This window comes from Hemibagrus wyckioides, linkage group LG07, assembly GCF_019097595.1.
Source record: "Hemibagrus wyckioides isolate EC202008001 linkage group LG07, SWU_Hwy_1.0, whole genome shotgun sequence".
In the NCBI taxonomy this organism is placed as follows: domain Eukaryota; kingdom Metazoa; phylum Chordata; class Actinopteri; order Siluriformes; family Bagridae; genus Hemibagrus; species Hemibagrus wyckioides.
In genome coordinates this window covers 23,787,313-23,807,728 of record NC_080716.1, presented here as the reverse complement: position 1 = coordinate 23,807,728, position 20,416 = coordinate 23,787,313, and the positions used below count along the sequence as shown (strand labels likewise).

The window sequence follows — 20,416 nt, the reverse complement described above, 5'->3', positions numbered from 1 at the left end:
AAAGAATCATAAATGAAAGCAGAAATTATCTTATCTTTTAAATATGTAAGCTATAAAAATTACATGTTTGAGGTTTTTAAAAAATATACACCATAGATTTATACAGAAACAGACTAATTTGTAAATACAAATTAAAATAATTTAGGCAGAAATATTCATAAGATAATGAGTATCAAAGTTCAAACACTTTCAAAACACAGATATTTGTAGCTGCTGTTAGAAAGTAACAAAATTTACACATCACCTGATAAACTCCTGCTGTATTATTCTCCAAATTATATAATATAAAGCAGAAAAATGAGAAAAACTGCTTCTTTTATTTTTTATTTTTTCAACTTAATGATCTCTCTAATTATTTAAGTTATCTCATTAACTTAAACCTGAGTCATGTTCAGAAGAGTACATCACAGCTCTTCATTGGGATTAGGGAGATGTAACACTTTCAAATCACATTTTCTCACCAGTTTCTATAGAAATGATCCCTGAAAATACGGTCTCCATTTCCTCAGGCAGCCAAGCACCTCAACTAACATACTACATATAATAGAGAAAATGTCAACACTAAAATAAAGAATTTCACTTTCATTTTAAATGACTTCAAGGTGTTCTTTTCAAAGTGCTCTATGTGAAGAGAAACATCTACCGTCTTCAGGAAAACCACTGTAGAAAAGCACACACCATCTATATGCAGCAGCAATGACTTCATGAACTTTTTCAATAAAAAAATTGACACTATCAGGTAAAATATCCAGGATATTAAATTAAAACCAAATTATTTGATAGATAACTCATATAAATATTTCTCATCAGAGCTTCGAATGCTTTACTCCACTTCAAGAGCCTGATCTAATTTCACTAATTTCCTCTTCAAAACTTTCAACCTGCATACTAGATCCTTTACCCACGTCTTTCCTTAAACAGATATTACCATTAATTAATCATTAATCAAGGGAAGAATTAATCATTCTAAAAATCATTAATTCTTCCCTAAGCACTGGCTATGTGCCTAAATCTTTTAAGCTAGCAATTATCAAACCACTGATTAAAAAACTTGACCTTGACCTGTCGGAGAAAATATAATATACCCAGCTTTGAATTATATACCTAGCCTTAAAAGTAGCTTAAGTGCTAATGTACTCAATGCTCTAAGCTCTGACTTGGCAATATTCTGCCTAAAGAGTAGTGTGTATCTATTAAGAATAATTTAGCCATTTATTACGTAGTAAGTAGTTAACTCTGATTAAAAATAGCTATAATAATCAGATATAGCCTCATAGTCTTCATAATAAACATGCAGAATTATTAATGGCAGCATGCTAGTGTAATAACCACACTGGGACTGAAGGAACAGAAAAAGAGGAGAGATTTATTGAAACATTAGGAGTTACAATTCAGTCAGCCAGCCTATCCAATGGGATCAGTGGGACCGGAGGGTCAGTTGTAGAAGACGGAATCTCGGGATCCTGAGGAGAAGTTGGAGAGTAATCAGTGGGAGAAGTTGGGGGCGAATAGTCAGGAGAAGACTGAGGAATATCATGAACACTGTAAGGCATAGGCACAAATTCAGGAGAAAGTTGGGGAATGTCAGGGGAATTAGGAAATGAAGAAGAGTCAGAGGAAGAATCATTAGAGGAAATCTCAACAGGGAAATCCTCAGTCTGGACGCCTTGAGAGGTGGTGCGTGTCCAATGCCAGTAGAAGGTCTGAGTAGACTGATCACAGGTTGTGGGGTGAAATTGGGTGCTCTGATCAAGACAGACGGTATCTCTCACGATATGGTGAGCGAGGTAAGGAGACTCAGGAATAGAGGATTCAGATAGGTGCTCCAGGAAACCAGTAAGTTCAATGGCCAAACAGGATAGCTGATACTGGCGATAGCGTCGCAGAGCACCCCTGGGACTTCTCCGGAAGATAGCGCGGCGGGCTGACTGAGCTAGGAAAAAAATAATGGGAAATGAGTGAAGATCTGTGAAGTGCATATTGTATGACTATGTAGTCAGCAAAAGAGAGCGTGTACTAAGGCAGGAGGAACACAGTGTGGGAAGTAGGCCAGGTCACTGTGACATGACAGTGATAGGCACAATAGCATTGGAATACTAGCAACCAACAGTGATGAAAAGAGAAAAGGATATGAGGCAGCTTAATGGCACAGCTTAGTTTAAAATTAGTAAAACAAAACTTAGATCAAGTAGGTAGAGAGAAAAGTCATCATGACATAGAGGAAGAGAGCAAGGTACTTACACATTGTTGTGGAGGGCAACGCGCGAGGTCAGGATGAGCCGAGGAAGCACCTTTAAGAGGTGATGGTCAAATGAAGTCAATAAGGAAGTGGCGCCTATAAGTAAGCGCCAATTTTTATAAAAATGGTTGACTTAGCCTAAAAATAAGGGGAACTGGTGAGGAGGAAAATTGACGTCATCGAGGGGAGGATGGTATCAATTTAGGGGCGGTATCGGGACAAATGCGAAAATAATGGGAACTGGGAAAACGTATGTAAACTAAGGAAGGAGGGACTAAAGTAGCCATACACTGAATATAATGGGAAATTGCTGGAAATATTTAAATTAGAGAAAAGGAGGCGCCCCGGGGCGCCTGGGGTATAAGTAGAGGGGACTTTTTCGGGGTTTTTGAGACCAGCTGCTCTCTTCAGATATGCATGTTGTTGACTGCATGACTGAATAAATAAACCTGCTTCTTCTCATCTGTTGACCGAGATCTCTTTTATTTCGGCTAAGTTTTATAGATTGTGGAGGTTATTGGGAAAGCTAAGAGTAATAGATACAAACAAAATTCCACCCTGTGATATGTCCACTCGGAGGGGGCTCTGAGTTCCGACATATTTATTGGTGCCGAAACCCGGGAGACTTGCGTGGGAAGGCTGACGTGAGTCCGAAAACCTGAGCTAGGACCGCAACTACTACGGGCTGCAGATTGCCGGCATCAAAACAGAAAGGTAAGCAGACACCTGTTATATTCAAAGTCTGTGTTAAATCTATATCTGTAGCCTGAGTAGAGTGGCCCTGGGAAGGGTGAAGGCAGTTGGCCTCACGCCAAGAATTAGAGGGTGGTGAAGACAGATGAGAACGAGCGGAGAGGTGTTTTTGTTTTTTGGGCTTATGAAGTGTTAAGGTTTTATAAGTGAATAAGTGTGTGCAAGAAAATTCCTGTGGGCTAAAGCAGGTGGCACAAGTGAAGGAAAAATTCCTGCCGGTTGAGGCAGGTGGAGTATGAGAAAATTCCTGCGCAGGTGGAATATTTGTCCCTAGATACCGCTGTTGTATATGGAAAACAGGTCTGCATGGTAGGGATGTCGGTGAGCCACTGCGGAGAACAGTATAGTTAGTTTTCAGGAACGCAGGGTTGGACCTGAGGAAAATGTGTTAAAGTGTTAATGTGATATGTTAGTGTGAAATGAGGTGATGTGCCGTTGTTGAGAATGTGTTGTTAAGAAAGGAAGGATTGCTGCTGGCAGCAGGTGTGTGTGTTTAGGAATTGTGTTAGGAAAAATAGAAGCGTGAGTTGGAGTAGTGGCATGGAGGGATAGGTGATTAACGGTACTGTTATATAGATCTGCTAGTATAAATACTATTGTAAGCAGAAGCTGTAAAAAGGAAAGAGAGGAGGGGTAAGTAACCCAGCAGACACACACTCACAGAAGCAGCGCAAATAGAGACACGCACACACACACACACACATAGACACAGGGGAAAGCCCTTACACAGAAGGAGAGTTGAGTTGAGAAAAAAAAAAGTTGAAAGTAAAAAGGGTAGAGAGAATAGCAGTGAGCGCGGTGTATGGCAGATTTGGCAATAGAAACAAAGGGACTGAGAACACATTTTTGGGACGAAAGAACTTATAAAGACAGAGACGGGGTTGAAAGGAGACAGACAGAACAGCAGATTTGTGATAAACTGTGGGCATTGACGGCGTTTGATAGGTTGACCGCATTGCGTCACCAGTTTCCTGAAATAAATTGGGTAGAACAACTTAAGAAACTCTGGAGACCTCGTGTTTTGGGCCCAATATTGCGTGCGTTACTGGCAGCTCCTGAACCCCGAGAGGCCGAGGTAGTGATTTCAGTGTATGATTTCATTAATGATCCATACGGGGAGGAAGAAGAGCCCGTGGTAGAAGTGTTTGGAGCTAGACCAATACAGAGCAATTATTGTTCGGGGCTAAAGGTCATTATTACAATTGAACCCAGGATAGTACTGTGGGAGAGAGGTCTGGGAACAGCACTTTTGATTGATAAAATAAATATATTTGAAGAACAATCCAGGAAAAACCCAGTAAGGGCAAGTGTGACTGTAAGAAAAATCTATGCGAGGGTGACCTGGACACCTCTAAATAGTAACTTGGGTCATAGAAGTGAAGCCCATAGGGCCAGACAAGGGTGTGTCATGAGTAGAGAGGAGACACCAACCACACCCGTAGGGGTGATTATACTAAGGCACAGGGAAGCAGAGAAAGAAATTAAAAAGTATATGAAAAAATGGAGTGACCGGACACGTGGGGAGTTGTAGTGGCCACTAGAAGGCACATTTAATAATGAAAGGTGTGAAAAGATGAAGGAAAGACTAGAGTGCTGGGGAGAAATAAAAAAAGAAAGTAGGGACAAGACTGACAGAAAGAAGGAAATTGTGGATTGGTTCCAGGTGGAAGGGGAACGGCAGAGAGCACTTATAAATGAAAAGAGAGAAAGGGCTACAGCCCCACCAGCAGAGGAGCTTGTGGAGCAGGAGAAGCCACCCCCATACAGAGAAGTGCCCCCAGCACGAACAGCAGGAATCTATCCCGTCCTATTAAAAGAAGGACAACCACAGACAGTGAGACTGGAGATAATGGAAGGACAGTTTGAAGGCAAAGTAATATATACACAGAATGAAGATGAAAGAGGAAGAGAGAATGCAGCAGCCATGCAGTGCTCGAAACGAGAGCAGGAGCAGACCCATTTTAGGCCAGAGGGATCCGAAAAGGACGGACGTCTGGAAGGAAGTAAGGAAAGTCTGGCGTGGGATCCAGCGTCATATAGAAGAACGGGGGCAGGAACGGACATGTGGAGAGAGTATCAGATGAATCTAGAAAAGGGAAAATACAAAGGAAAAATGGAGTGGTTAGGATTGGAAGACAAGACAAGCACGCCCGCACCCAGAGATACCTGGACAAGAGGCCCGCCATCGAGAGCGAATAGCGAAGAGAGCGAGTCTCTACAGAGGGACAACCCGGGTGAATGGGAAAATGATGATGAAACAACAAGTGCTACTGCCCCAGAGGAAGGAGGTGATGAAGTGGAAATCATGCAGAAGGAGGGGTTCTACCCCACACCTCAAAAAGGAAAGCAGGGCGAGTACAGAGAGGAGGAAGTAATCGAAACGGAAATGGAAGAAGAAGAGTATCACATAACAGGGAAAGTGAAACTAACCCCAACAACAAAAGGGAAAAGAGATGGCGGATTCCGTGAAATAAGTGAACGGATGGAGAGAATGGAAGAAAGAATGAAAGACAGTCGCTTAACAATGGAAGAGCTGAGGGGGCAGACACAAGCACACATAGAAGAAGAACTGGAAGATACAAGGAAGAAACTGGAAAAGATGGAAATAGATGCGTCAAAGGATAAAGTCCTGCGTGGCCAAATAATGCAGAAGGTGCATGGATTAGAGCACTCACAAGGGGAGTTGTCTGCGATAAGTCAGATAAAAATGAAGAAAAATGAAAGCGAACTGGCCCACCTCAAGAAAGAAATAAAAGAAGCACGCTGTAATCTGGAACAAAAGGTGGAGGAAGCCAGGCAGACGTTGAGAGAACTGCAAGACCAGGTGAGAGGAGAAGAAAAAGGAAGGACAAGGAAAGCAATACTCCCTTTGACTATGGAATTAAGGTCTGCACGGAAACAAGGAGCAGGGGAAGGACCCCCAGAAAACAAGGAAGAGCAGCAGGTGGAGGCATCCCAGATGCCAGTAATAATAAAAGGAAACGATGTGGCTTATGTCCCATGGTCATTCATGGACCTGACGGGATTAATTGGCAGACTGCCAAGTGTTTGTGAAGGAGCTCAAAAATGGATCACACGGTTTGAAGAGCAGACAATGGGACAGGTGCTGGCACTGGGAGATGTCAAAGCAATATTGTCTCAGTCACTGGGGAAGGCCAAGATGATTGAAATTTTTCACAATGTGGACCTAAGAAGAGAAGCAGAGGGGCAGAAATATGATCCAAGCCCATTTGGGACTCACCGTAACCAAATCTGGAAGGCCCTGCGGAGTGCATACCCAACACGGGCTGATCCAGGAAGAGTGGAAAAGATCAAATTGGAAGAGAATGAGAGTGTAGCGGAATTTGTATTAAAACTACAGAAGGCATGGAGAGAAGAGATGGGAGGAGCATGGGATGAAACAGCAGCAAGCCAAACCCTGTTTCGTATGATGGTAAAGAAGGCTCTTCCAGTGGAAGTCCAGGACCAACTGGACACAGTAGTGGGACTGGCTGCAATGGCGTGGCCCACCTTCGAGGCTAATGTAATACATTATGTGGAGCTGCACAGGCGGAGAGAAAGAGAAGCAAGGAAAGCAGCTGAAAGCCTGGTGATGCAGCTCCACAAGGCTCAACTGAGTGAGTTAGCCCGCAACAAACAGGAAAACATGGAAAAGAAAAAGGAGAAGAAAAATGTAGCAAAGCAGGCAGCGGTGCTGGTGGCACAGCCAGCAGCACCCCTAGCGGCTCAGCCTGCACCTTCAGTGCCACAGCCAGCAGCCATGGCGCAAACTACGCCAGTGATTCCCTCGCAACAACTGCAGCCTGCTTACTATGCACCTCCACCGCTGGTAATGTACCCCCAAGTTCAACAATACCCACCCCAGAATCGAGGATGGGCTCAGGGACGGGGACGTGGTCGTGGAGGAGGAGCATTTCAGCAACCTTTGAGAGGAAGAACTCCAATGAACCAAGGAGGAAGAGGATGTTGGGTATGTCAAGAGCCCAGTCACCTGAAACGAGACTGCCCATATGCCTATCAGCAGGAAATGGCGCCTCCGAGGGGAGGTGCACAGCAAAATCAAGGATGGCAAGGTCCAGGAAATTGGAGGGGACCCTGGATGGGGCCTAATCAACAGCCCCAAGGAATGAACTCGGGAATAGGCCCCATGGGGCCACCCCCGGGAAGTATGTGAGGAGGCCCAGAGAAGCTAGAGGGGGAGCTGGTGCAGTACACCACCTCTCTGCACCCCGCTCAAGAACCCACTGTCTCAGTGATAGTGGGTAGACAAATTCGTTCATCATTTTTAATTGACACAGGTGCAACATTTACCAGCCTAGGCAAAGAAGGCTCAAAGCTCCCCCTCTCCAGTAAAGCAGTGAAAACAGTAGGCTTCTCAGGGAAAACACAGACTTTACGCTTTACTGAGCCTCAAGAGCTGAACATACAAGGAGTGACAGTGCAGGCACCATTACTGTTCTCCCCAGAAACTCCAGCAAATCTACTTGGAAGAGATGTGCTCTGTAAGTTAGGAGCTAAGATACATTGCGGAGAAAGAGGAGTATGGGTAGAACTCCCAGAGCATTTAGTTCAGCAGTATGTCATGATGGAGACGAAACTTGAACTAAGTACAATGGACAAGGTATATTGGTTGGAAATAAATGACATGTACAATGGAATAAGGGATCTGTACACACAGTGGAAGTCCTGGCTGATCAAAATGAGACCAGACTGTCAAGAAAGCAGAGAACCATGGCACTGCACAATGATGTATGATGAAGAAGGACAAAATGAAGAATACGAGGCCATGTGGGACGAACGAATTGAAAAAAACACAATACACTCTGAAGACTATAAATGTAATTGTAGGACCACAAGGGGTAGCTGCATCAGTTCAACTGCCGTCACAACTCGAGCAGTGGTACCAGGTTCCTGATGCTGCTCCTCATGTCTCCCTGCTGGTTGGGCAAGGTTTTGAATCAAAAGAATTAGGATCAATGGTGAGGGAGGCAAGTCAGAGGATGCAGTGGAAACAGATAGGACAGGGAGTCAGTGTGTCCTCAGATAGAAAGTTCCTTAAAATAGAGCAGATAGCAATAGATGAGGTAAGGCCACAGACTGTACTAATAAGCAGAGCAGAGAATTTGAGGATAGAGAAGAACAAGATGAAACAATTGCCCCAATGGGCTAAAGAGCAGGAGATCACAGAGAAAGAAAGGGAGGAAGCACTAGCACAAATACCTGACCAGCTATGGACCAAACATCAAACAGATGTCGGACTGGTAAAGTCGGCAGGTTTAGTTAAGATACAGCTTAAACCAGGAGCACGATTGCCATATCAGAACCAGTATCCCTTGTCAAAAGAAGCAATAGTAGGGATAAAACCAACGATTGAGGGTCTGACGCAAGCAGGAGTTTTGGTCCTAACAAAAAGTCAGTGCAACACCCCCATCTTTCCGGTCAGAAAACCAAACTCAGACAAATGGAGACTAGTCCATGACCTACGACCAGTAAATCGGGTGGTGATAGCGGAAAATCCTGTAGTTCCAGATCCACACACCCTTTTGTCTAACATTCCAGAAGGAACAAAATGGTACACAGTAATTGATCTGTGCTCAGCATTCTTTAGTGTTCCATTACATCCAGATTCACAGTTCCTGTTTGCTTTTACCTATGGGGGACAACAGTATACATACACCAGACTGCCACAAGGCTATTGTGAAAGCCCATCAGTTTTTAACCAAGTTCTAGCCCGAGATTTGACTAATTTGGATGTGTCCAGCACAATATTGCAATATGTGGATGATCTGCTGATTTGCAGTCAAGCCAAAGAGCAATGCGTACAAGATTCAGTGCAAGTCTTAAAAACTCTGGCCCTAAACGGGCATAAAGTAAGTAAAGAAAAGTTGCAATTTTGCCAGCAAAAGGTAAAATACTTAGGGAGAGTGCTCGAAGGCACCACACGAAAAATCTCACCAGAACATGTAGAAGCAATCCGAAAAGCTCCCAGACCTCAAACTGTCCAGCAGATGCTATCCTTCTTGGGATTGGCGGGTTTTAGCAGACCGTGGATTTGTGATTTCGCAATGAAAACGCAACCACTTAGGGATATTGTGAAAGCAGCAGACCAAACAAAGTCTAGTGCCACGCTAACATGGACAGAGGAAGCAAAAGCAGCATTTGATATGCTAAAGACTGCATTGTCATCTGCACCTGCATTGGCATGTCCAGACTACGGTAAACCATTCTATTTGTATGTGTCTGAAAGAAAAGGGTTTGCCTCAGCAGTGTTAGCACAGGAACAAGAAGGCATGGGGAAAAGACCAGTAGCGTACTTTAGCACGGCACTCGATAGTGTGGAGAAGGGCATGCCACCATGCTATCGAGGATTAGCAGCTGCGGCATTTGCCTATCAAAAGGCATCATCAATCACAATGGGGCATCCAGTGACCCTGTACACATCCCATGCCTTGCATGCACTGCTGACTAGTCAAAAATTTGTGATAACCAATGCTCGAAAAACAGGGTATGATGTCATTCTGTCAGCTCCTGAACTAACAATTGAGAAATGCCGCACAATAAACCTTGCAGATAGGCTGGGGCTCCCAGAAGACGGAGCCCCACATGAGTGCGCTGAAGTGACAGAAAAATACCTAAAAGCTAGATCAGACTTAGAAGCACAACCACTGCCTGGTGCTCAATGTATCCTCTTTGTGGATGGATCATGCTATCGTAGTAATGAGGGAAACAAAGCTGGCTATTCAGTAGTCCAATATGATAACCAAGAAGGAGTATTTAACACAGCAGTGACTGTGGCAGTGCCACAACCCTGCTCTGCCCAATTGGCAGAAATAAAAGCACTAACAGCAGCCTGCAAACTGGGGGCAGGCAAAACATGTACAATATACACTGATTCGGCCTATGCTTATGGAGTGTGCCACGTGTTTGGACCAATCTGGGCACAAAGAGGTTTCCAGAGGGCAGATGGATCAGCCATTGTACATGGGCCGGCGATTTCAGAGCTGTTAGGGGCAATGATGCTCCCTAAAGAATTGGCAATCGGAAAATGTAGAGCTCATAAGTCAGATGGAGAATGGGTTAGCAGAGGAAATGCAGTAGCTGACGAGGCAGCTAAAAAGGCAGCAGTAGGTGAAACAAGTGTTATGGTAATGATGCAAACAGGAGAGCCAGATGATGAAGGGCAGATGCAGGTCACAATGGCTGATGTCAGGGCTTTCCAAGAAGCCTGCATCAGCAGAGGAGAGAGAATTATGGAAGAAACGGGGAGCGGTATTAGATCCCCAGTCTAGGACATGGAGAAGTTGTGATGGAGTGTTTGTGGCCCCACTAAGTTTTCTTCCAATGCTGATCAAAGAAGCACACGGAATAGATCATTGTGATCGCAGGAAAATTATTGAAACAATTCGAGAGAACTGGTGGTCTCCATACTTAGCGAGTATGGTGGACAAATTCCTGCGATCGTGTGAACTTTGTGCAGTACGCAATGTCAGAAAACATTTCACGGCACCCATCAGCCACATACCGGAACCCATGGGACCATTTAGACACTTAGTAATAGACTTTGTGGATATGGGAACTACAGAAAGAAAGGAAGGAAAGAGGTATATTTTGGTAGTGATAGATCGGTTCAGCCGATGGGTAGAGGCGCAGGCTACGGCCAGAAATGACGCCAAGACAGTGGTCAAGTTCCTGTGCAGGGAAGTGATCCCCCGCTTTGGCATCCCAGATCAGCTGAGCTCAGACAATGGTCCGCATTTTGTGAACGAAGTAATGAAAGCTATGGCAGAGGCCTTATGCCTGAAACACCGTCTAGGTTGCGTGTATCACCCACAATCTCAGGGGATTGTAGAAAGAGCTAATGGAGTGCTGAAAGAGAAGATAGCTAAGATCTGTGCGAGCAGAAAGCTAAATTGGGTACAAGCATTGCCGTTAGCACTGATGAAAATGCGTTCGCAAACCAACCGGAACACTCACTTGACACCACATGAAATGCTCACAGGACGGCCAATGCCAGTAGCCTTCATTCGGGGGCCTTACAAGGGCCCATCGCTGGAACAGCTAGAGGGCGAAATGTCAAGCTATGTAAGACACCTAACCCAAATACATAGAACTCTGTATTCACAGGTCTGCGAAGCCACGCATGGTGTGAGGGTAGAGAAGGAGGAGCTTCGTCAGGTGGAGCCAGGAGACCACGTGTATATCAAAGTGTTCAAAAGAAAGCATTGGAGCCAACCAAGGAGAGAGGGACCATTCAAGGTAGTATTGGCAACGCCAACGGCGGTCAAGGTTGAAGGAAGAGAACATTGGTATCATTTGAATCATTGTTGTAGAGCGGCAGGGAAAGGACCAAAGTGGAAAGACTCGCGCCCAAAACTGGTGCAGCTCGCTCACTCGGGGGAAGACACTGACCCAGAAGACGTAGAACATCCAGAAGCACCAGCATACAATACACGGGGCAAAGGAAAGAAAGCACAGCAGAAGGCGGAGTCCCAGACCATAGAGTCAAGTCCAATTGCTAAGAAGCAAACGGGAGAGCCCCTGAGTTCACCAATTCTCGACTTCGAACCTATAGTGCACCAATTCTTAAGGGAGCCTGAAACGATAGAAGATTTCTCAGGCGAGCCCAGACCAGGTCCATCAGGGCATAAACCGTCCCAAGCATTTGATGCATCAGATTTAACAACACTGAATTTAGCAGATATAGCCCAGGACAGTACAGAAGAGTCAGAATGAAGATCCTGGTAGCAGGCCGCGAACAAACGCTGAAACTGCGCCACTGCGCTATAGTGGTAGTACTAATTAGTGTATACCTGGGGATAGTTTGGATGCTCGCGGCAGTTGGTCACACAACTACGATGTCGGTAAATATGACACTGATAAACGTAACTCAGACAAAACTAGGTAATGAATCACGCCCCACACTGACCCACGGGACACGACAGCACTCTGAAAAACAGGATAATTCACGGTACAGAAGAAACGTAGGGTATGGTGAGGCATCCATTGGAGGCCGTACAGTGTATCGAGGACAACAGCGCACACTGGATCTTACAAAAGAGAAAGCTCAGACCGCGGTTCAGGATCATCTGAAATGTGCAGTAGGACTGATAGGACATGCTTTAAAGGCAAACGCGATACCGAAAAATGAAGGGGTGTTCGTCATGTACTCCTTTGAGTACATGGGGCCCGATCCACCAATAAATGTGGATCCTACTGAATGGGCGGAGAATAATTCGGCGATAAATTATACAGTGACAGCTGAGGTACGTATTAAGTCACCCCATAGTCGTCACAATGCAAGCAGTCCAACAAGCAGTGTAATTATAGCAGGAAAACCAAAAGAGGCATACTGCAGAGTGATTCACCCGCTCTGGTATTACAGTATCTTTGGGAACGCTACCTCTAAACGTAATCTTCAGAGACCCATCCTGCTAGAAGACTACAAGGCTCGTGTGTTTGTGCCCACAGGGCACCCCTACACAGAAATCCGCCAGGCAGGGATTGACTTTGGGGTAAAGATTCCTAAAACTGTAGCACTGGGTCACTGTGTGATTTGACTGTAGGAACACTTCACCAGAACATGCAAGACGCAATGGCTTACGTTCGCATCACGAAAATCACGCAGTATAACAGTACAAACAGCGCTGAATCTCCACAGAACCTGTACCGCCAATGGCTACATGATGCAGCACGCAAGACTGTAACCAACAGCACATGTATGGTGTGCCATAACCGCCTGCATAGCCCCCTGCTTGTGATGCCCACGAGGGGAATCCAAGAATGTGCTAATCCCCCATATAATGAAAGCTATTTGTGCCCTGCAGTATGTCTGCTGGGCTCTGTAGCCAGAACTCACGGTGCAGACTGGATGCGTAAATTAAGTTCCTCCTGCACTTTTCATCCCGTTGCCACACAGGCTACTGATAGTATACGCGTACGTTCTCATCCTCTTGAAATGTTTCCACTGTGCGTCCGTTCTAGAGGTACGGAATATGTAGGGGATCTACCAAAAGCATCGTGTGATAAAATAATGGAGGCAGCACACCCTATAGTTAATGTAATGCCAACCTGTAATGTGTCAGAGTACGGCTGTGAACCCGATATGGTGGTCCAACTGAAGATCCCAAGCCTGCGTCTGGGAACATTACCCGTTGCAGACATCTTTTGGTATTGTGGAGGTACGGAAGTCCTACAAATTCTACCCAGATTATGGCATGGGCTATGTGCCCCAGTGGTACTGGAAGGACGACTCTCGGTAATCGCCCTTAATGACTCATACCTCGCATCCATGTTTGAACCTGCACATTTACGCCGCCCCAAGCGTGAACTCACAAATACAGTAGCTAGAAGCATTTTTACCCGTACTGGTCTTCCAGGCTCATATCGAAAAAAGTACTTACAGGTCACAAACTCCTCAATACTCCCAAAATGGGGTCCGGACACGAATATTTATATAAATTGGGAAGGGATACCAGTTGGAGTTCCTAGCGAACATTTAGCCCTCCGAAGAGGCTCGTCTACAGCTTGGAACATCTTGCTTCCAGCAGTACAGGTACATCGGAACACGGCATGGGTTAATTACATTTGGTATAACCAGCAACGGTTTATTAATCATACCATTGAGGCATTAAAATTGGTATCAGAACAGCTCCATGCAACGACCCTTATGACTGTACAGAATCGCTTTGCCATAGACATGATGCGCGGACCCGATCAGGGAGTATGTGACATGATAGGATCTGATTGTTGTACCATTATTCCATTGCATACGGGCCCTGCAGGCCCACTGGACACGCTGCTATCACAGATGAAGGCGGCTCGGGACGAAATGGTCTCTAATAATGCTTCCTCAGACCCAGACTGGCTTGACTGGCTGTTTTCCTCTGATTGGTTGGCCGGACTCACGCGCATCGGGACAACCATTTTAATAGTGTTATTGGTAGTTGCTCTCATCGCTTGTTGTGGAATACCATGTTTACGTGCCCTGTTGGACAAGATTGTGCACTCTCTTTTCGGACAATATATGCAGCTCTACATGCAGGACATGAGCGACCCCGTCTTTATGGGCACAGCGGAGGACAATGGAGAAGATGGAAAACAAAGGCAGGAGGCTGATTGTCCCCTGCTGGAGAATATGTATATACCATCGCCCTAACCGAACATCTCTTCCGTGCGGGCAACTGAAACTTGATTCACGAGGGCAAGGCTATTTGGAATGGCAGAATCTCCAGTGTGTGGCCTGCTGTAATATGATGGCGGCCTTAGAAGCCCTGCATGAGTCTCGGGATCCACAGGCACGGTGGAAGGTCTTCCACGCATGTTGTACGGACCCGGAGTGGACCGTCAGCATGGAAGCGGCACGTCCCATCGAGCGGCTGCTCACACAGGCCGACTTCTACTATGAGGAAGATAAGTGGTTGGTCGAGAAGTACTCGACACGTTGTGAACTTCCCTGCAACCTGTCTCTAATCGTGGACACATATTTGCTTCGGCGTCCCATATCTTTGGCTTCTGTGTACGGGAGTCTCCGGGCGCATGGATTCCTCATCACGCGTAATGTTGTCCAGTCTACTATGGTGCAAGTAGTGACTGTGCATTTCTGTGGCTACTTTCTGTGGACCTCGCATTCCAAAGGACAACGCAGACGCTTGGACAACCTCAAGCCCATGCCTCACTTCTTTTATGCATGGAAGGATAAAGACTCGGAAGTGGTGGCCTGCAAAGGACTAGGTACTGGCATGAAAATGCACACCGACATTTGGGATGCGCTGCGGGCACGCTCGCGCATACGCGCGCCCTTGCCAAAGTGGATTTCGGCGTTATACAAACACCATTATTGGTGGTGGAACTGATCGGTGACAGCGTAAGTGCTGACTGGACCTGATGAATTGTGTGTTCTCTGTGTGCAAAATGTCATGAATGTATGTCTGTATGTGTGCGGTGATCCTGGCGAAACAGGCTGTCGCGCAAACGACAAATTGCGGGCAGAGTGGGAATTTTCCCTTATAAATGGCTCTTGAGGGTTTTTCGCCCACTCCTGGTTCACCTTGAGAAGAAGCATAGTGAGTATATAGGGGGAGTGATGTGGGGTATATGGATTATATGGATTATATAGAAAAACAAAAAGAATGTATTGCATACATCGGGTATAGTAAGAAAATTAGACAGAATAATATAATGTGGAAAAGGACAATAGAATAGGGGTTAACTAGGTGGAGGATGTTAGAACAGTGATATAAAAGCGTACTTGATGCGTTAGAAATACAGAAAAGAATCTAATAATGTGGAACTTAGAATTTTCATGGTCATAGATGTTTCTGATGTCTACTTGACAGTTTTGATGTCTACCCGACATAGATAGTGTCCACGTGACACATTGGACCGTGTAGTGATGAGCTACCTGGTGAAGTGCTGGGAACCTCTCCCGGGGGCTCCATCGTACCCTCTACGGCACGCAAAGTGCCTGGGTCAGAAGAAATTGTGCCTCATCTAAAAGGACATTGTGCATGAATACCATGTGTGAAGTGTCGCAAGAAGATGATGTACATACTATGGGGGATAAGAACACAGAGTAGTGGAACTAAGACGTGTACAAGCTGATTGTGAGACTCAAGAGTCTCAAAGGGGGGAGTGATGTCGGAGAAAATATAATATACCCAGCTTTGAATTATATACCTAGCCTTAAAAGTAGCTTAAGTGCTAATGTACTCAATGCTCTAAGCTCTGACTTGGCAATATTCTGCCTAAAGAGTAGTGTGTATCTATTAAGAATAATTTAGCCATTTATTACGTAGTAAGTAGTTAACTCTGATTAAAAATAGCTATAATAATCAGATATAGCCTCATAGTCTTCATAATAAACATGCAGAATTATTAATGGCAGCATGCTAGTGTAATAACCACACTGGGACTGAAGGAACAGAAAAAGAGGAGAGATTTATTGAAACATTAGGAGTTACAACTCAGTCAGCCAGCCTATCCAATGGGATCAGTGGGACCGGAGGGTCAGTTGTAGAAGACGGAATCTCGGGATCCTGAGGAGAAGTTGGAGAGTAATCAGTGGGAGAAGTTGGGGGCGAATAGTCAGGAGAAGACTGAGGAATATCATGAACACTGTAAGGCATAGGCACAAATTCAGGAGAAAGTTGGGGAATGTCAGGGGAATTAGGAAATGAAGAAGAGTCAGAGGAAGAATCATTAGAGGAAATCTCAACAGGGAAATCCTCAGTCTGGACGCCTTGAGAGGTGGTGCGTGTCCAATGCCAGTAGAAGGTCTGAGTAGACTGATCACAGGTTGTGGGGTGAAATTGGGTGCTCTGATCAAGACAGACGGTATCTCTCACGATATGGTGAGCGAGGTAAGGAGACTCAGGAATAGAGGATTCAGATAGGTGCTCCAGGAAACCAGTAAGTTCAATGGCCAAACAGGATAGCTGATACTGGCGATAGCGTCGCAGAGCACCCCTGGGACTTCTCCGGAAGATAGCGCGGCGGGCTGACTGAGCTAGGAAAAAAATAATGGGAAATGAGTGAAGATGAGTGAAGTGCATATTGTATGACTATGTAGTCAGCAAAAGAGAGCGTGTACTAAGGCAGGAGGAAGGCGCCTATAAGTAAGCGCCAATTTTTATAAAAATGGTTGACAGCCTAAAAATAAGGGGAACTGGTGAGGAGGAAAATTGACGTCGACAAATGCGAAAATAATGGGAACTGGGAAAACGTATGTAAACTAAGGAAGGAGGGACTAAAGTAGCCATACACTGAATATAATGGGAAATTGCTGGAAATATTTAAATTAGAGAAAAGGAGGTGCCCCGGGGCGCCTGGGGTATAAGTAGAGGGGACTTTTTTGGGGTTTTTGAGACCAGCTGCTCTCTTCAGATATGCATGTTGTTGACTGCATGACTGAATAAAGAAACCTGCTTCTTCTCATCTGTTGACCGAGATCTCTTTTATTTCGGCTAAGTTTTATAGATTGTGGAGGTTATTGGGAAAGCTAAGAGTAATAGATACAAACAAAATTCCACCCTGTGATATGTCCACTCGGAGGGGGCTCTGAGTTCCGACAGACCCCTGTCAGCTGTCTAACTATAGACCGATATCAAACCTGCCCTTTATCTCCAAGATCCTAGAAAAGGCAGTAGCACAGCAGTTATGTTCATACCTGCATAGAAATAACATTTATGAAATGTATCAGTCAGGATTTAGGCCTCATCATAGCACAGAGACAGCACTGGTTAAAGTGGTAAATGACCTGTTACTGGCTTCTGATCAGGGTTGTGTCTCCATACTGGTGCTACTTGATCTTAGTGCAGCTTTTGACACCATTGACCACACTATTCTCCTTGATAGGCTAGAACATGTTGTTGGTGTTAAAGAACAGCCCTCTCCTGGCTCAGGTCTTATTTGACTGACCATTATCAGTTTGTAGATCTAGATCAGGGGTGTCCAATCTTATCCGCAAAGGGCCGGCGTGGGTGCTGGTTTTTACTCCAACCAAGCAGAAGCCACACCTGAGTCCACTGAAAGCCAAGATCAGTTGATTAGCCAGTTGGAATCAGGTGTAGCTTCTGCTTGGTTGGAATGAAAGCCTGCACCCACACCGGCCCTTTGCGGATAAGATTGGACACCCCTGATCTAGATGGTGACATCTCTATGCATACCACGATTATGTTCGGTGTTCCACCCAGGAGACAGCTGTGGACAGAGCCACTTGGGGATTTTCACACCGTCACAGATCTGCCATTACATCTGTCACCTTGTGACAGCAAGGAACTAGTGTCTATAATGACCTCAGAAACTACAGACCTAATAGTTCCTCATGGGCCATTGATTGCTGTTGTAGAAAGGACATTAATCAGTTACAGTTACATTATTTACTGTTTAGGGTGTCCCAAATGAGGATGGGTTCCCTTCTGAGCCTGGTTCGTCTCAAGGTTTCTTTCTCATATCTTCCCATGGAGTTTTTCCTTGCCAACGTCGCCACAGGCTTGCTCATTAGGGATAAAATAGTTTCATAATTTAATTTAATGATTTATTTTTATTTCCAGTTTGTTTGTTTATTTATTCCTTTCTCTGTTTATCTTCCTTTGTAAAGCTGCTTTGAGACAACATCCATTGTAAAAGGCACTATACAAATAAAATGAACTGAATTTAATAAAGAAAACATCAGAAAAAAAAAAACACACTAAAATAATTTACATAAAAACTAAAACCACCAACTATAGAAATCAGTCACAGTAATTTAAGCAGAAGTAAAGATTCATAAGAAGATGAGTGTCGAAGATACTTTCAAAACATGGATATTTTTAGCTGCTGTTAAAAGGAAACAAAATTTACACATCACCTCATAAACTCCTGCTGTGTTATTCTCCATATATAAAGCAGAAAACCCGAGAAACACTGCTTCATAAATTTTTTATTTTTTCAACTTAATGATCTCTCTAATCATGTACTCTTCTTCTCATGTTCTATAAAAATCAATGACACAAACACGAGAGACTCATTAACTTAAACCTGAGTCATGTTCAGAAGAGTCCATCACAGCTCTTCATTGGGATTAGGGAGATGTAACACTTTCAAATCACATTTTCTCATCAGGTACTATAGAAAAGATTTTTTGTAAAAAAAAAAAAAATCAAACGTAATTTTCTAGTTCACATTTTTAGAGTAGGAGTTGTATTTTCAGAGTGTTTAAATTCACTTACTATGATGTTCCTTATCTTATGAATTTCTCTGTGCTTCTGTGTCATTTTTGGTTTTGTTTTTTGTTAAAAGATAAAGTAAAGATTTTTTGCTTTGATTTTAAATGACTTCAAGGTGTTCTTTTCAAAGTGCTCTATGTGAAGAGAAACATCTACCATCTTCAGGATCTGTGTGTTAGTTGAAGTGATCGACTGTCTGAGGAAGTGAAAAGTTAAGACTATACTTTCTTGGATCATTTCTGTAGTGATTGATTAGGAAATGTGATTTGAAAGTGCTACGTCTCCTTAATCACGATGAAGAGCTGTGATGTATTCTTCTGAGCGTGAATCAGATTCAAGCTACTGATTTCTGTTAGAGGCTTGAATCATTAATGAACATTTTCTGTTTATTATGATGCATGTGCTGAAGAGTATGTGGTTAGTGTCACTGTGATAAAAGAGACATTAAATTTTTCAAGTGAACCTTTTGTGTTTTCTCAGGTAGTGTTTTGTTTTATTTTATGTATGGTTCTTTTTTTGTGTTTTTTAAGGATGTTATTTTATTTATTTTGAATTAATTTTTTTTTTTGCTGTTTTTTTCCGGGGTGTGTGTGTTAGTTGAAATCATTGACTGCTGGAGAAAATGAAATGTAAGGACTATACTTTCATGGATCATTTCTATAGTAGCTGATTAAGAAATTATTTATAATCAGTATTGGGGAGTAACTAGTTACATGTAACAGCATTACATAATTTAATTACAAAAAAATGGAGCTGTAATTCATTACAGTTACTGAGAAAATATATGTAATTAAATTACAGTTACTTATGAAAATGTTAAAGATTCCAAATAGAGTTACATCTGAACGTTTTCTTTAAAAAAAACTAGGATATGTTAAATAATATTAATTTGTTGCTAGTATTTGTTAAAGCGGTGCTATTCTGATGATTTTGATTGGTTCTCTGGTTTGAATTTGCAGCGAGTCTGCCAATTATATTAATCCACATTGCTGCTGAAAGCTTGAGGCTACTACACTGTCTGAGACATTTCATCTTCCCAGACAATCCAACACTTCAGCTATCACAAATATATAACAGAAAATATCAGAAAAAAACAAGACTAAAATTATATAAATAAAAAAATAACTTCATCCCTTAAGTCCACACAGAAACCAACAAAATCTCAAACTCACAACAACCACATAAAACTAAAGATAAAATTAAGGCTTAACAAAAACATAATAACTTTAGCTCTCTTTTAACTCACTAATACTAATCACTCTGATCATGTACTCTTCCTCTCATGCTTTAGAAGAAACAGAGAACATTCATCAATGACTCAAGCCTGTGATAAAAATCATTAACTTGAATCTGATTCACACTCAGAAGAATACATCACACCTCTTCATCGTGATTAGGGAGACGTATCCCTTTCACATCACATTTCCTAGTCAGTCACTATAGAAATGATCCCTGAAAGTATAGTCTTAACTTTTCACTTCCTCAGACAGTCCATCACTTCAACTAACACACAGATCCTGAAGACGGTAGATGTTTCTCTTCACATAGAGCGCTTTGAAAAGAACACCTTGAAGTCATTTAAAATAAAAACAAAAATTATTTTATCTTTTAAATATGTAAGCTATAAAATTACATGTTTGAGGTTTTTAAAAAAATATACACCATAGATTCATACAGAAACAGACTAATTTGTAAATACAAATTAAAATAATTTAGGCAG

At 43.4% G+C, this 20,416-nt stretch overlaps 2 non-coding genes and 1 pseudogene across 2 annotated transcripts; 1 reads left to right on the top strand and 2 right to left on the bottom strand.

Annotated features, from left to right (window-relative positions):
* Positions 1-18,429: 18,429 nt before the first annotated feature.
* On the bottom strand, positions 18,430-18,623 carry LOC131356975 (small nucleolar RNA U3; annotated as a pseudogene).
* A 287-nt stretch (positions 18,624-18,910) lies between these two features.
* Positions 18,911-19,121, top strand: LOC131356934 (small nucleolar RNA U3). The gene has a single exon (XR_009205178.1). It is a non-coding gene; the product is annotated as a small nucleolar RNA U3 (small nucleolar RNA).
* An 829-nt stretch (positions 19,122-19,950) lies between these two features.
* LOC131357042 (small nucleolar RNA U3) lies at positions 19,951-20,164 on the bottom strand. Its single transcript, XR_009205233.1, has one exon. It is a non-coding gene; the product is annotated as a small nucleolar RNA U3 (small nucleolar RNA).
* Between the last annotated feature and the right edge of the window lie 252 nt (positions 20,165-20,416).